Consider the following 17,679-nt stretch of genomic DNA (forward strand, 5'->3'; position numbering starts at 1 on the left):
AGTTGGGTCAGAATAATGCTGTTTCATCCTGTGATTTTTAAGCACTGCTTAATTAGTCCTCCTTCCCTGCTGCTCCTTGCTCGCAGTTAATTAACTTGAAGGCGCGAGTAATTAGCTGGAGGCGCTGAGTGATTCACGCGCTGTCCCTCCTATTAAACGCCTCGCGAGAGCAGCATGCGAGCCTCACATGTGACAGAGTACAGCGTGAGATGTACAATGATAGAGGACAAACTCAGAATTTGCAACAATAAACTTGTGACACTGTCACACAAGACATGCAAATTTATAATGTTTCACTCCGACTTGCTCACACACACCTGTTTGGACAACACACTTGTAACTATTTCATGTTTTGGCAAATTGGTGGCTAATTTGTATGACCTGTTTAAGCCCCACTCACAGACTAGGCCTGTATCCGAATATGCAGACTTGTAGGTGAAAAACAGTATGTGAAAGAGTAGTATATCTGAATTTACAGTAGGTAAAAATATAGATTTTGGACCCCCAAAATCTGTTTCTGTCTAACAAATGGCAAGTACTTTTATTAGATGATATGCATATATGTACAACTTGCAGAGCAGGGATATAGAGTATGTGTGAGACAGACACTGTTTGTGTGTAAGAGAGATAATGCTGAGAGAATAGGGTCGTAATGGGGTCTCTATTCACAGTCTTTGAAGGTAAAACTGTGCTGTTATGGCATCAGAGGGTGAAGAGGAAGCAAAGGCTATAATCACTACAATTACCCACCACTCTCACCTAGACCAGCACTTCTCAGCTCGCACTTAAATACAGTCACTCACTCACTCACTCACTCACCCTCTCTGTCTTGTCATTCCGAAACACTCTTTACACACAATTTTGAACTAAAAGGTACCAGTTTCGCAAGTTCAAATCTTGTGAAACTGACATTTAGCAAAATAGAGGTTGTCTCGCTTAAAACGACCAGCAGAAATTGATAATGGGGAGCTGATAAATAAGAAACAGACACTCAAAAAAAAAAAAGAAAAAAAAGATGCTGCATACAGTGTTACATGCTATTGAAAACTAAGAGTAAACTGCAAAAAAAATACATATTCAATAACAACAGCAATAATAACAACATATTCAGTGGAGATGATTATCTTTATTAAAATCATACAGTAAATGAATGCTGTCATATTGGAACCTTACTTCTCCTATACACTGTAAAAAAAAAAAAAAGTTTAGCCAACTTAAAATTTTAAGGTAACCAGCTTCAGCAGATTTTTGAGCTTGCTGAACTTATTTTTGTGGGAGATTCTCAAATTTTTGTTGTATAAACTTAAAACGACAAGTTGAGAAAACTCAAAAATCTGCTGAAGCTGGTTGCCTTAAAATTTTAAGTTGGCTCAACTTTTTTTTTACAGTGTATCAGTAACACTGTACCTCTAACTGTACCTCATACTGAACCTGCTGATCGGTAAATGCGTTCTTGAAGGTCCAGGAAGGGATCAACAGTTTCACTCAATAGTTGAACACCACAGCCAATTTCAATTACACACCTATTAAATATCCGTTAAGCACTTTATTTCCACTCCAACACACCAAGTTTATATGTGACAGGAATAAGGTAAATAATGGGGCTGGAATGGGATTTATATACACATTTAAATTATACAGTTACGTTAAATAGATAAGCTTTTTGTCTTCTTCATCTGATGAAGCAGACACCGTTACATGCAGACATGGATGAAGTGTTACAATCTAAAAACACAGACAGTGATGACTTGCGCAGATAGTTGCATCGATCTTCAGTCTGCTGGTATTTCTGAAAGATTTCATCGCATCTGGAGGGAAAGCAGACAGTTTGATGTAAATGACAGATGATGTTTGGATTGAGTTTGACGTGTTTTCATGGAGATGGTTCTACAGGAAGTTCTACAGGAGCAATAGAAGGTGTTCCATGAATTTAAACCAAGTAAACATATTTTGGAATTAATATTTCAATTAAGGTAGGCTAATGGTTTAAAATAAGTCAAATAATTACTAACTATTAACACAGTCAAATAGGTCCCCCTTCATATTTAACTTGTTGGCAATTTAAATTTTTAGCACAACTATAGTACTTCTACAGTGAATATAAATCGTATGCTGTTTTTCTAAACACTTGGGTCCAGTTTCATACATTTTTTTCATCTCCAGTACTGTCAAGGAAAACATGGGACACAGGAAAAGGCATAGTATCCCTCACAATATAATATTTCATGAACCCTCCAGGATCAACGTTCCCCACCCCTGGTCTCGGCACAATGGATTACATCTCCTTCCAATGTCACGGACTGTGAAAGAACGCTTTGTTTCCCGTGTTCTCTCTTCAACATCTTCAACAGATGAGAACGGTATCTGTTCAATAATACAAAGCTATCGTACAGCATCAGAAGACTTCAAATATAGCACTTGATTTGTATGTACTTCTTATTTAGATATTTTTTAGTGGTGTAACAGTATACAAACATGACAGTTCGGTTTGGTTTCAGTACAGCAGGGGGAAAAACTAAACATAAAATTGCTTCATTTTCATTAAACAGTGGTTTACTGAACAAATTGCTTTCTTTAAATAAATTCAATCATAATAAAAATTTTCTTAGGGATAAAAATCTACCTCAGCTTATGTAGAGAGGCCTTTTACATTACTATAAGGTTACAGTTAACAACAGAGCCCAAACTTATTTAATTACTGTTTAATTTTAAACATAATAATCAACACTCAACTTAAAGAATTGTATGCAAACACGTAAATTGCACATAATGCAGTTTTTAAATGAAACAGTGGCTGTCATAACCTGTTTCGTAGCAGATTTATTTAAAGATAAATAATTAAGACACCACTAACAGGTAAAGTAACATATAATGAGTATATAGTCTAATATTTTGTGAAATTCTCTTCTTTAGATTTCATTTACTAACGAGCTAACAAACTAACGAGCTGTGGACACTGATGACTTGCTTGCCTCAGGTAAATGAAATGCTACGTGACATTTTGTTTTGATGTCATTCCGTGGTTGAAACACTGATTGAGTGATTACATGAGACATGAGATGTTCATTCATGTTTATTTCGCGTTAAAACTAGTAGTAAAGAGGAAGGGATGAGCGCACTTTGCACTGCTGTTGAACCGAGGCATTTATACAGCGATCTGTCGCGCCAAATCAAAAAGCTCCAAAACAGCATGCATTGTTTGAATTTCCTCAAAAAATGGACATAATTGAAAGATGAGACTTTGTTTCTTATCAAAAGTAACCATATAATACTGGAAGTTTCCAATGAAGTTGTGCACTCGTGCAGTGGGTAAAACAATGCTGTATTTGTTGTACACATGCGTACCGAACCAAAAGACACACTGAAAATGTTCGTCAGGCTACGAATACGTGTACCGTTACACCCCTAATATTTTAAGTGTTTTAAGTGTTCACATAAGTGTTTTTTGGTTCATTTTGAAACACGAGTTCCAGGAAATTTTCCTTGACATTCAATTCTCTGAATTCTTGCGTCATCATACACTCCACCATCTCTTCTTCCATCCTCCCTTTTATCTGCCACGCTCACCTTCTCCTCCGCTGTGTCTTACACAGTTCACACTTTGTCTCTCCAGTATTCTTTCTCTCTTAGCCCCTCTGCCACTCCAGGTTCACTCTCATCTCTTTCAAGGTCTGCAAGCACAATAGCCAAACAACATTAGCATTTTCTCCCTGACGTGCGTTTAACATTGTGCGAGGGAATGAGCGCCGCTTCTCTAGGCCACTAACCTTGCTATGCAAGGCTAATTATAGTCTTCACAATTAGCACGCTAATGCTAGTCGCAGCATGAATGTCATTCACCTTTGATAAAGTCCCGGCCTTGCGGCTACCCGCTTGTGAGCCAGTGCATTATCCCATATTATCCGTTCAAGCCATTTGAAGTTAATGAGCTTTGATTTATGTGGAATTCGATGTAAAAGGGATTTGGTAACCTGGTCAAGCAGGCTTGCCAAGTATGCCAGTGTAGACCTCCACTACTGGAGGCCCACCAGTCTGGGTCTGTCTCCAAATTCTGAAAAAGCACTCCACATATCAAAATTACAATCAAATGAAATTTCTGGGACCATCAGATAAGCACCACAGAGGGAAAAATTGGACTTCCTTTTGTGAGGAGAGATACCACACATGCACATCACACTCCTAAATGGGACCAGCTTTGACAATGGCATTACAAACTGGATGACAGTTGTGACCTAAACTATGACAGATAAAGGATTGATGGGCAAACCAAGTTATGTCTTGCTCCCTACGGGCTAATCTGTGTGAAACTGATTCAGTTAACCCTCTGTCAGCTGGACATTAGCTCAACACAACACAGCAGATTAGTGTTTCTCCCATACATCACACTTATCCAGAGACGAAAGTAGTTGAGTGCTTTGTAGTAACCTATTACTGTCTGGTCGGAAAACTGCTTTTCAGATTCCTGTGTTTTCTGTTATCTTTTTAAGCCTGTTAACTATATTTTTGCCAGCTGCTGAGGCCACAATGCCTTTTCATACCAAGAGCCAGTTAACATTCACACAAATTCTACAGAGCTGCTCCAATAACAGCTGTTCTCCTTAAAATTCAGTTAGACAATTCAGTTAACGTTTAAGTCATGGCAGACAAAATGCAACAATGGACTAACAACTGTTTGTATGGTTTCAATATTTTTTTTATATTATTCTTAACTTTTAATAATATATATTACTTTAATAGTACTATTATATTTTTCATTGTTATTGTACATATATGTATATGGTATGAAGAAATCACTTTTACTCAAGTGAGGATGCATTAAATTGAGTAAAGAAATTCTCAATGTTACAAAAGAGACCTATTTCAAATAAATGCTGTTCTTTTGAACTGTTTATTCATCAAAGAATCCTGAAATCAATTTCAGTTTCCACAAAAATATTAAGTAGAATTACAATATTCAACATTGATAATAATAAGTGTTTCTTGAGTAGCAGATCAGCAGGATCATTTGACAAGTCTGCAATAATTCAAAGAAATTCAGATAAAATTCAGCTTTGCATCACAGGAAAAAAAAAATCTGATTTTAATATATTTAAATAAAATAGAGTTATTTTAAATTGCAATAATATTTCACAATATTACTCTTAAATGTATTTTTGTATCAGCCTTGGTGAGCATAAGAGGCTTTTTTCAAAAACATAAAAATCTTACTGATCTCAAATTTTGAACTGTACTGTATAACATACATTTGAATAATTTCACTGTACATAATACATATTGATATTAAATTCTGTTTTAAAAGTTTATAGATAGATAGATCACAGTTCTAAAAGACAAACCCCACCTCTGATGTGACCTTCATTAAATGCAGAAATATAAGACGCTGGGAAAAAACATGGGTAAACAAATATTTCAGCTGCCCGAGAAACATCACAACTTTGCCTCCCCAGAGTGCAATCTGCTGACAAACAACTCTCTCATTTTGCAGAACATTTTAATTAGACAAGGGCTCTCTGGATGTAAAGAGAGGGTTATGTAAATCCAGTACGACTACAATGCTGTTAAATCAATTTCATTAAACAGTGGCACAGCAGCTGTACCTCTGAGGTCCTGCCTGATCTACCACAGTGCGGGACTGAAAAAACAGTGTGGCCTCGGAGGGACAAATGCAATCTCATGCAGTCCTAAAGCATCTCAACTTGAACTGCAGAAAATAATTGCTCGCCTTACAGTTTTATAAAAATAAAAAAAAAACAGCTTTAACTTATAAAACAAAAGGTTTAATCAATGAGACTTTCGCCCGATGTTTGATGTAAAAAAACCTAATTACAAATGACTCGTATTAGTGTCTGACAGGGTCAGCAGGCGGGTGTCCTCTTGCCCCTCTAATACGCCTCTCCACGCTTTCCCCCTGTTGCTCGCACTCCTCCGCAGATGTTTTCAGACATATTAAAACAGCATCAGTAAATCTGCCGAGCGGCCACCCTCGATCCTGCCGACACCACGAGTCGTTTCATCACCTCGCCTGTAATGAAACGACGGGCCAACGGAATCCGCTCAGCACGGCATTAATCAGAGTTTTCCTACTCCATGTGAAATATCAGACCTCTCCTGACAAAGGCCCCCCTCTGCATGAACAAGCCGATCATTATCTGCTCCTGTAGGAAATTAAATACGGGGCCCTCCGTCTGTAATATGCGGATATGCAGATTGGCAGACGGAATGGAGGGACGAAACTGGCCAACGCCAGGGCGACTTGATTAATATGCGCGGTATGAATACGAAATCAGACAGCATGTCTCATGTTGTTGGGGGGTGGTGGGGGCAGCAAGACGACGACACCCACATTAAAATGTCACCACTGTGGCCGCACTCACATGCTGATTTGGATGAAGAAGCTAAAATATTGCCTTTAAAAGGGCACGGGGGGGGGGGGGGGTGATTAAAAGAGCCTTGTTTGATTGTTTTAAGATGACGGGGGTCATGGTGAGATGATTTAACCCCTCTATTGTCTTCAGGTCAGTTTTGGCCCGAGCTCTAAATATCTAAATACCACAGTTTTGGTGTTTGGAACCAGGCTTTGTGAAATCTAAACAAACACAGTAAAACCAAACTTTACAACAAAGTACTATTAGTTAACTTAAGTAAATGCACTAACTAATATTAACTAACAATGAGCAATACCTTTGTTAACATTAGTTAGTAAAAAAAATACTTTTCATTGTTAGTTCATGCTAGCTCAGGTTCATTAAACAACTTTTGATATTAATAATGCATTACACTGTAAAAAGTGATAAGTTGACTTAACTTAAAAAAATTGAGGAAACCCGTTGCCTTAACATTTTGAAGTAAATGATAATTAAAAAAATAAGTTAAGTGAATTGTCAAGTTCACTTAACTTTTTTTTTAAATTATCATTTATTAATAATAACAACAGGTTTCCTCAATTTTTTTAAGTTAAGTCAACATCACTTTTTACAGTGTAGTAAATGTTAAAATTAACATTAACTATAAGATTAATAAATGCAAAAATTATTGAAAGGTGAGTTATTTTCTGTTAGCAATTTGCCAATCAGTATTTAATAGAAATGACATTTAAGTTTAAAAAAAAAATCTATTTGCACATATAATATATAATGATTTTTTTATTATAATAATTTCTAGAGCCCCAGAAAGGGTCTTCAAGGGAAAATTGAACCCTAACTGAATTTCTTAAATTTTTTCACGTGACAAATTTGACAAGCATCACAGGTTAGAACAATATGAGAAGTAAAAATAAGATTAACAGTTTGACAAGTGAACAGCTTCCATCAGGAAAGAAGTAGAAACAAACCAAAATGAATCATCGTATGGTGATGTGAAAATCTGAACTGTAAGCGATATGCATGTAATGTTCGAGAAGAAAACAAAAAAAAAAGATAAATTCATGAGACACTTCCCTTGTTTTTCTCTTGTACTAATCCTCTGCCCCCTCACATTGGGAGAGAGGAGCCAGAGTGATTTTGTATGAGAGGCCATTTCTCTCGTATTGTTATTAATAAGGACCTGCACTGACACCTTCGCCAGGCCTGATTGTGGGGCTCATCTGCATTGTATAGCGAAATAGGGGGGATTCTGCAATATTACCAAAGCTGTAATTTCCTGCAATATCATTTCACATTCGTCCTCTTTTCTAGTCTTTTTCCACCGCTTCTCTTCTGGCCATTTCTACCCTGTTGGAGTGTAATTAAGAGTCCTGACCCTGTGACCTCCTGGTTTTAACAAGCCATTTGGAAAATGCTCTGAAAAAGCAGATCTTTAACAAAATATCTCTCCCCCATCTCTCTCAGGGGGTTCAGCGATAGAATAACATGATTAATTCAGTAATTGTATGGCAGGCAGTAGTTGTATTTCTCTATCTGAGTGCTGGTTTTTCTCTTTCTGAGAGGATGATTACATGAGGAAGGGATGTCCCATGTTATCGGTTCTTCTGAACAAACTATCTGCCGGGGGCATGATTATATTATTCCAGCTCATACGTGAGCCACAAAACTCACAAATGTCAGAAAAGATGGGGGAAGAAAATAAAAAGCCAGAGGAAAGTAAAGGCATATAATGAACAATACTAGTATGTTTTTTTCTTCTTCTGCAGAAGACAAAAGAACACATTTCAAATACTCTTTCCGTGCATTTATAATACAATAAAAATCAAAATTACTATAAAAGCACCATAAAAGTGATTTGTACAGATTTGTTTCACATATTCTGAAACCACATGGTAATTTATTTCAGCAACCAACTGAAATGTAAGTTATTACGCAGAAGAAACACTAAAATCCCTATAGAGATGTAAATATTTGCTCAAATCTTTTCAGTGAATCATTTCATCCAGTGAGCAAATGACTGAATTTTCAATATTTGGGTGAACTACTTACACTAAACTCTGTCTTAACATCACAAAGAAACCATTCATCTAAACTAAAATCATGCTTATTATAAATCTAGAGATTTTAGTGTCTTTAAAAAAGCCTTTTACATTTTTACTACATAAGTAAAAAAAATAAAAATAAAAAAACCCCCACTGTACTACTAACTAATTTTGCATGTAATACCCACTTTTAAAGAATGACGAGCGCTGTCTTGGATGATTCTGCCAGTGCTGTGTTAGGACACCGGAGGCTGGCGTCAGGCAGAGTAAGCTGAGCAAGCAGCAGTGCGGAAGACAGCCTCTCTGGCATTCTGTGTTTTTAAAAAAGGGATTGAGGCAGAGACTTCCCTTATGACAACACGCTGACACCTCAAACGTCAATGCCAAAAACATGCACTAACTCTCTGTTCCTTTGCCCGTGTTTTGTAAAGCTAGCCTTTGTTTGATTGATGCACAGTACAAAAAAGGTACAAATGTGATTGCTGGGGCCATAACCTTTCAAAAGATACTAATATGTAGCATTTTGATACTAATATGTACTCTTAAGATACTAATATGCACCTTTTAAGGGTAAATAAGGTACAAAGGTACACCATTTAAAAAGACTCAGCCTCATTGACAGCTTTTGTCACTGACATGTTACCCAAATTTTTGGGCCATGAATATTCAGACTTGTGGAAAAATCATTTTTTTTTACACTACATTTATAAATATACTGTTGGGTTGAGTAACTTTTTTTAATTAGTTCTGCAAGGATGCATTAAATTGATCAAAAGTGACATTAAAGACATTATGTTACAAAGGATTGCAATTTCATATAAATGCTGTTCTTTTGAACTTTCCATTAATCAAAGAATCCTGAAGAAAAAAAAAACACACAAAAATATTAAGCAGACCAACTGTTTTCAACAATTATAATAATAAGAAATGTTTCTTGAGCAGCAAATCAGCATATTAGAATGATGGAGTAATGATGCTGAAAATTCAGCTTCAGAAAAACGGACTAAATATTTGAATATTTCAAATATTACTGTTTTTTTTAACTGTATTTTTGCTCAAATAAATGATGCCTTCACCTGCACAAGAGACTTTTTTTAAAAACCCTAACCCCAAACCTTTAAATGTTAGTGTATATATAGCGGTAATATAAAAATAATGAATAATGAGTCATATGCAAGGGATAATCCACAGCTAATTGGATGGACAGGTGGATGCATTTGAAGTAATATAGAGAGAGAAAGAGAGATTGTGCGTGTGTAAATGACCTGTGTCTGTGCAGCGTCTCTCTCTCCTAATAGTGAAGCTGTGAGTTTAATTACTTCAAAAACAGTGAAGTTTCCCCTCACTGCAGAGAAATACAATGTTTCTGTGCTCCTGAATGTTTATTTGTATGTGTGTGTGCTTCAATGAAAGCAGTGCATTAATATAGAACAGTGATTAAACTGACTGGAACTACCTGTGCATTAAACAGTTTTACAGCCAATCAGAATCGAGTTTTCTGATAGATCATGGTATTAATCAGTATAAATCAGGGGTGTTTGCACTGACATCCGCACCTGCAGATGGAAGATGGAAGATTTGAAATTACATTCTCATAGGGATGTGTGATATGATGATTTTTGATCGTGGACGATAAAAATGTCTCCACGATCTGCTTTGAAGAAATATCGTAGTATCGCGCCACAGCACACATTCTCTCAGCTGCAGTTTTGGCGCCTCCGTCTTTATATACTGTACCACGCCACATACATTCAGTGTTCACTCAGCGGTAGAGTTACTCTCACAGGACACTGCACTTACTCGCAATCAAAAGTACGTTATTTGCATATGCTTTAAAGCCTTTCATTCAGGTTTAAAACAACTTTTGAGTGAGTAAATGATAAAAATAAGTAGTATAAAAATAAAACACTATGACAGAATTAACAGACAGATGACAGAAGTTTTATTTTTGGGTGAACTATTCCTTTAATGTTAATAAAACAACAAAACACAATGAGAAAAATCACTCACTACTCTTGACTGAAAAACTTTAATAGAGTTGATTTAATAGGAATCAATCTATTTAGTGTTTTATTTTTATATTTTTTCATTAAATTTCTTGAATGCTCCTGCAGTACACCTATTGTAGCCTACCTGAAAATAAAACACTGTTTGTTTTATTTGTATATTATGTGTATTTGTAATGTGTATATTTGTTCTTGTTTTTTAATAACAAATCTTCGGCCATTCTTCAATATCCGCCATTCTTTTTTTATATATTGTTACCTTGAAAGGCTTTGTCTTTATAATAGTGAAATTAGTCTGACTGTAATAAAATCGTGAATCGTGATATGATATTTTTGCCATATCGCCCACCCCTACATTCTCATTGAAAACATATTTGCAATACATTACCACTCAAGACATTAAACTAAAGAAAGTTTTGTCATTAGTTTCAAGACATTTTAGCAATTAACAGCCAAATTCATTAAGATTATGAATTATAGGAATATTCATTTTGGTTCTCAAGATGACAATCAGATGCTGTAATCAGATGTATCTCGAGAGGATATCTCCATCACACCAGTCACCAATCCATCTTTATCTAGATTTATAGCAGTGTGTCGTTATGGCAATTGTAAACAGAATTGAACCCCATCCGATATCACATACTGTAACTCTTTGATGTGTGAGGCCTGCTTTGTCTTTCACAGTGCTCGAGTGATAAGCCTTCCTTCCAGCCAACATGCACTATAGACGCTTGCAGCTAGGACTCCCTATTAATGAGCACGCTTGTTTGGCTATGATAAGGAGCAGGCTGTGATCTAGTGGGCACAGCAGTGAGCAGTGTATGTATCTCTGTGTGTCAAAGGAACATGAGCTCATGCCTCCCAAGGCAAAGCACACTGCATGTTATTCCCACTCAACATACACAGATACACACACATTTACTGATCTTTATATAAAAACTAGTGCTGTCAAAATTAGCGCATTAACACAGGTGATTATTTTTTCCATTTTAACAGCGTTAAAATGATTTAATGCCGGGGCGGAGCTGGGGTGCTCGCCCCACTCACAGCTGTTGATTCCGTCTCTTTTTTCTTGTTAAGAATTACGTTTATTATTATGTACACCAGTCAAAAGGTTTTGAACAGTAGAGTTTTAATGGTTTTTTTAAAAGAAGTCTCTTCTGCTTTCCAAGCCTGCATTTATTTGATCCAGAGTACAGCAAAAACAGTAAAATTTTGAAATATTTTTACTATTTAAAATAACTGTTATCTATATTTGAATATATTTTAAAATGTAATTTATTTCTGTGATTTTCAAAGCTGATTTTTTTAGCATTATTACTCCAGTCACATGATCCTTCAGATATCATTCAAATATTCAGATTTGCTGCTCAAATTTTTAATCAATAATTTTATTATTATTATTATGTTGAAAACAGCTGAGTCTAATTTTTCAGGTTTCTTTGATGAATAGAAAGTTCAGAAGAACAGTATTTATCTGAAATAGAAATCTTTTTTAACATTATAAATGTCTTTATCATCACTTTTGATCAATTTAAAACATCCTTGCTAAATAAAAAAATTATACTGACTCTAGATGCTTTTGAACGGTATATTGTATAATGTTGCAAAAAGCTTTTTTTAATTTCAGATAAGTGCTGATCTTTGGATCTTTCTATTCATCAAAGAATCCTGAAAAAAAATGTACTCAACTGTTTTAAATATTGATAATAATAATAATAATAATAATAAGATGAAGAAATGTTTCTTGATCAGCAATTTAGCATATTAAAATGATTTCTGAAGGATCATGTGACACTGAAGACTGGAGTAATGATGCTAAACATTTAGCTTTGATCACTGAAATAAATTACATTTTAAAATACTGTATATTCAAATAGAAAGCAGTTCAAAGAACAAAAGAAAAAAGAGAAAATCAATAACTTTTGTAGCTTTAAGGATTCATCTACACTAAAAAAAATGGTGCTAAATAGCACTAAAAGTGTTTCTTTGACTCGTAATCATGGGGGAACCACTTTTAGTGCTATTTAGCACCTATCTTTAAAGGTGCTATGTAGAACCATAAGAGGTGCCATATAGCACTTTATTGCTTCAACAAAAATTATGCTCAACGGTTCTTTGGCTTTTTATCATAGGGGAACCTCTTTTGGTACTATATGGCACATATTCTTAAAGATAAGAAGCTTATTAGCACATTTGTCAAAATGTGTTACACAGAACCGTTAGAGGTGTCATATATGACTACCATAGATGAGCCAATATGCTTCTAAATGACACTTTTACTTAAGATGAATGATAACTAATCATTTCTTACCAAATTGCAGCTTTAAAGATTCAAATTCCTGTACTAAATGCTTACTGAGAAACAAAATACATCACACTTTCAAAACCTTTTAATTTATTTCTTTCAGCAGCAAATAAAATGAGTGCTGGCAAGCCAGGGAATATACATATACAACATCACAATATACGGGGAGTTGTTGTTTTATACACATACAAAATAATGCAACAAGCTTGAAATATGTACATTTTTGAAGAAGAGAGAGTCCTGGTTTACATAGACTATATATAGGCTACTGTAGAACTGTAATCAGGTAACTTTTTCGCCTACGGTCTTAGGCCTAGTTCTTAACTTCATTTGGAAAATCTAGTCTTTTTAACTGAAAATTAATAATACACAACCATGTGCAAACTAATGCCGAGTTCACACTGCACGATTTTCAAACTCATCGGATCGCGGTTGTTTTCACACTCACCGCGTGACTATCTGGGGTAGCATTCAGTCGCTGCTGTGTTCACATTGCACAACGGATCGGCGACAGGGGCTTTCACATTGCATGACTTTACAATAGGAAGAATTGCCGGCAACTCTGTCTGATCCGCAAACTACGTTTCACACCAAAACACACACGAGAAGTGATAAGGAAATAACGCGAGGACCTGCGTGCGTTCTCGCGCGAGACTGGAATTATTAAAAATATATAGCTCGCAAATTGTCTGTGCGCTGATTTCCAGCTACAAGGAGAAAAAGAAAAACAGATTATGCAGGAGGGAGATGCAGAGAACAGGGATTGTGTGTTCTGCAAAGAGAGGTGGAGGTAAATGATAATTTTGCAGTAACTGATATGCTGATATGTAACCGTTATGACCCCTTGACTCTAGGGGTCAAACAACTAAAAATCAAGTCAAAAATCTTGGGGTGATTCTGGAGACAGACCTTAGTTTCAGTAGTCATGTCAAAGCAGTAACTAAATCAGCATATTATCATCTCAAAAACATTGCAAGAATTAGATGTTTTGTGTCCAGTCAAGACTTGGAGAAACTTGTTCATGCCTTTATCACCAGCAGAGTGGATTATTGTAATGGTCTCCTTCCAAAGAAGACCATTAGACAGCTGCAGCTCATCCAGAACGCTGCTGCCAGGATTCTGACTAGAACCAGAAAATCTGAGCATATCACACCAGTCCTCAGGTCCTTACACTGGCTTCTAGTTACATTTAGGATTGAATTTAAAGTACTTTTACTCATTTACAAATCACTCAATGGCCTAGGACCTAAATACATTGCAGATATGCTCACTGAATATAAACCTAACAGACCACTCAGATCATTAGGATCGAGTCAGTCAGAAATACCAAGGGTTCACACAAAACAAGGGGAGTCCGCTTTTAGCTATTATGCTGCCCGCAGTTGGAACCAGCTTCCAGATGAGATCAGATGTGCTAAAACATTAGCCACATTTAAATCCAGACTCAAAACTCATCTGTTTAGCTGTGCATTTGTCAAATGAGCACTGTGCTACGTCCGAACTGATTGCACTATGTATAATCATTTTCTATTCTTAACTGTTTTAAATTCTTTTAAAAATAAATTTTTATATCTTGTTTTTATTATAATTTTTTTTTAATTCCTTGTTTTTATTGTTGTGACTTTTTTTTAATGACTTTTTCACTTCCTTTTATGTAATTGGCTGCAGGTCATCGCCGATGTAGGCTAGTCAGAAATCATTGCACACAGCGTGATTGTGAATTGCCGACAGCTCCAGATATTTAGCATGCCAAATATTTCACGGGCGTCGGCAATGCATCGGCGATTCCCTCAGACCGCGTCTTTGATAATTCACACTGCGCGATTGTCACTCGCATGAACGAGCACCGATTTGCCTCCGATTTCGGGCATTTGTTGGCGATTTATCAAAACCTGTAGGAGTGAAAAATCGTGCTAAAATCGTGCAGTGTGAATAGTTCACTAGTATAGTATCTTTCAAGTATAAATAGTATCTTTCACTCTTTCACTGTCAACAGTGTACTAACATTTCTTTTTTTGTTATCAACTTTTTATTGTTTTTTTGTTTGTTTTTTTTACACACATCACAACATCTATTCAAAACAACAACGACAAAAAAAAAAAAACAGTCAATACTTTAAAGAGTCCAGTCAAAAGGAAGAGAGAGAGGGAGGGATAAAAGAAAAAAACAAAACAAGTCATTCCTTTATATAATCAAGTATGTTAAAGGAAAAACCCTGCCCAGCATCAATAGTAGAGGGCTTGGCCCCATTAATTCGCGCTGTTGTACATTCACAAGTCACTATTTTCAGGAGGCTATGAATCCAATATGTTTTTGCACACATGTGCAGTGTAAACCAGTTCTGTATTATTGTCTTCTTCGCAGCCGTAAAACCAGCAAACAACATTCTCTTTTGTATTAAGCTTATACAGAGACCAGAATCAAGAAGACACAAACCTGGGTTAACAAAGCAATCAATTTGTAGTAAGGAGGATAAAACCAGGTTTACATGTGTCCATAGATTAATGACGATAGGACACTCCCAAAACATATGAAGAAAAGTACCTGATGATGCAGTATTACATACAGTATATAGCAGTTCAAATTTGGTTGTAGTTTCATTTTGAATCTTTTGTAAGGAGTTATGTATGCTCTATGACTCTATGACCAAGTTTTCAGATGTTAAGCTGAGGTTAGACCACACTTTCTCCCAGTCGACAGACAAATCAAGGTCAGATAATTCCCGATGCCAAATAGATTGAATAGAAAGAGGTTTTGTAATGCAATCAATAATTTTATTATATATTAAGGAAACAGATGGCCGACCAGAAGATGGTGCGATCCAGAATTTGTTGGTCCACATTAACACTGACGTGGTCTCACAGATCCAAAAAGAGCTTATGTTAAGAGGAAGGCAAAGGAGGAAAGACATGTATTAAAATATAGTCATAACTCATACAATTAAATAAGGAGGCAATTAACACACTACTGTACTGAGCATTTTGGCCAGTATGAAACACAAGAACTCAGAGAGAGTCTCCTCTGTGCTATGTTTGGACACAAAATTGTCCGATAGCATTTTAACAGCGCCATCCTTTCTTTGAGGAGCTCTACGTTTGGTCTAAGCTTCTCTGTTTCCTCCATTACACGCAGATGTTCCCTGATGCTTTGTTAATTGTCTCCAGCATCAACCTATTGGGGTAGTTAAATTGTCAAAAATCTTTAGTCGAGGGCAGCCCTACCAGAAAGAGTCCAGACTTCTAATTATTATTAGGCAAATAACAAATATTAATGATCAAAAAGTTATGCATGATAATCAATAATCTTAAATATGGAAATGTGGCTTAGCCATGTCTGTTGTATGTGTCCTAAAAATGTTAACAAGAGCTCTTTTCATCCAACTTGACAATGTACATAATTATATTTCCCCCCATTTCAAATTCTTATTATCCAATGAAAGGTTAGATTTTTGTGAATTTTTAAAATAAAACATCAAAAGGATTAACAATGCAGATTAATTTTCACAGCCTTCTTTGATCATATTTACCAAGGGTGCCGACATTTTTGGCCATGACTGTAAGTCATGTGTCATATCTTATGAGGTGACAAAATCGAAAATAGCACTCAAATCCAATAAATCGACACATCCAAAAAACTTAATTTACAAGCTTCACGATATGGTATGATATGATATGATATTTGGGCACAAGACATGCAAGTTTACAATGGTTTGATTTGTCAATATGATGTTACAAAAAGCATTGTAAATGAGGTATAACACTTACTTTAGGTCTCTTGTTGATAATTGTAACTTCTTTGCCGTGAATCAAAGCAAATGTCTCTCTGAGAAATGTTGAGGAGCGCACATCACATAAATGTCTTTATAAAACAATATGATGTTATAAATACATATTGTGAATGAGGTAAACCACTTACTTTTGGTGTTTTCCAAAAAGTCCAAAAACATCTGTCTTGTCAGTATCACGTCAAAGAAAATTATGTCTATGAGAAAGGTTTAAGACTGCACAGCACAAAAATATCGTTATAAAATAATATAACATCATAAAATACATACTGTATGTAAATGAGACTAAACACTTACTTTCAGTGTTCTCTGTTAAAACCTCCGTGTCTGCACCGCGAGTCAAAGGAAATGTCTTCTGAGAGAAAAGTTTCGCACCTTTAAATGCGCACAGCATATAAATATCACTATAAATCAATATGTTATAAAATACATATTGTAGATGAGATAAAACACTTACTTTCAGTGTTTTCCTGTTAAAAAGCAACCTCCTCGTCAACTCCGCACCGCAAGCCGCACACACAGCACATAAATATCGTTCTAAAACAATGTAATGTTATAACATTAATACTGTGTGAATAACATAAAACATTTCATCTCTGTATTTTCCGGCCTCGTTTGCTCCGCATCGCGATTCGTGGGTCAAAGAAAATGGCAACGGTGAGAAAAGTTTCAGCCCGTTTAGGCGCGCAAAGTACATAAATGTCCCTGATGTAACACCTTCGTCTTGTTTAATGGCGAATAACTCCTTAAGAGCATTATCGCCACCTATTGTACTGGAAGTCAAATTAAACTTACATAGGTGATGGGTCTGAAATTTGAGGGGGAAAAAACAAACTTGTGGATAATTCAACACCAGAGCTTTAACTCTTTACTGATTTTACTTTTATATGGTATGTGTAAATGAGTTACAGAGACATTTTATTTTGTGTGTGTTCATTAAAAAAAACAAAAAAAAGATTGTGTGTGTCTGTTTGTGTGTGTATGTGTGTTTATATATATATATATATATATATATATATATATATATATTAGGGCTGTCAATCGGTATTTTAATCGGCGATTAATCGCATGATTGCATGAGTTAACTCGTGATTAATCGCAACTTAATTGCACATTTTTATTTGTTCAAAATGTACCTTAAATTAATAATTTTCAAGTTTTTAATACTCTAATC

General features: G+C 35.7%; 1 long non-coding RNA gene across 2 annotated transcripts; it reads right to left on the reverse strand.

Moving 5' to 3' along the window:
* Positions 1 to 1,278: 1,278 nt before the first annotated feature.
* On the reverse strand, positions 1,279 to 17,319 carry LOC131549032 (uncharacterized). 2 transcript variants are annotated; one of them, XR_009273317.1, is made up of 6 exons: positions 16,963 to 17,319; positions 16,803 to 16,860; positions 16,637 to 16,721; positions 16,486 to 16,543; positions 3,568 to 3,671; positions 1,279 to 1,808 (listed from the first exon to the last, which is right to left on the reverse strand). It is a non-coding gene; the product is annotated as an uncharacterized LOC131549032 (long non-coding RNA). The 2 variants fall into 2 exon arrangements; XR_009273316.1 differs by having other exon boundaries at positions 16,803 to 16,880.
* Positions 17,320 to 17,679: the final 360 nt, after the last annotated feature.

The sequence above is a fragment of the Onychostoma macrolepis genome, chromosome 01 (assembly GCF_012432095.1).
Source record: "Onychostoma macrolepis isolate SWU-2019 chromosome 01, ASM1243209v1, whole genome shotgun sequence".
Classification (NCBI taxonomy): Eukaryota; Metazoa; Chordata; class Actinopteri; order Cypriniformes; family Cyprinidae; genus Onychostoma; species Onychostoma macrolepis.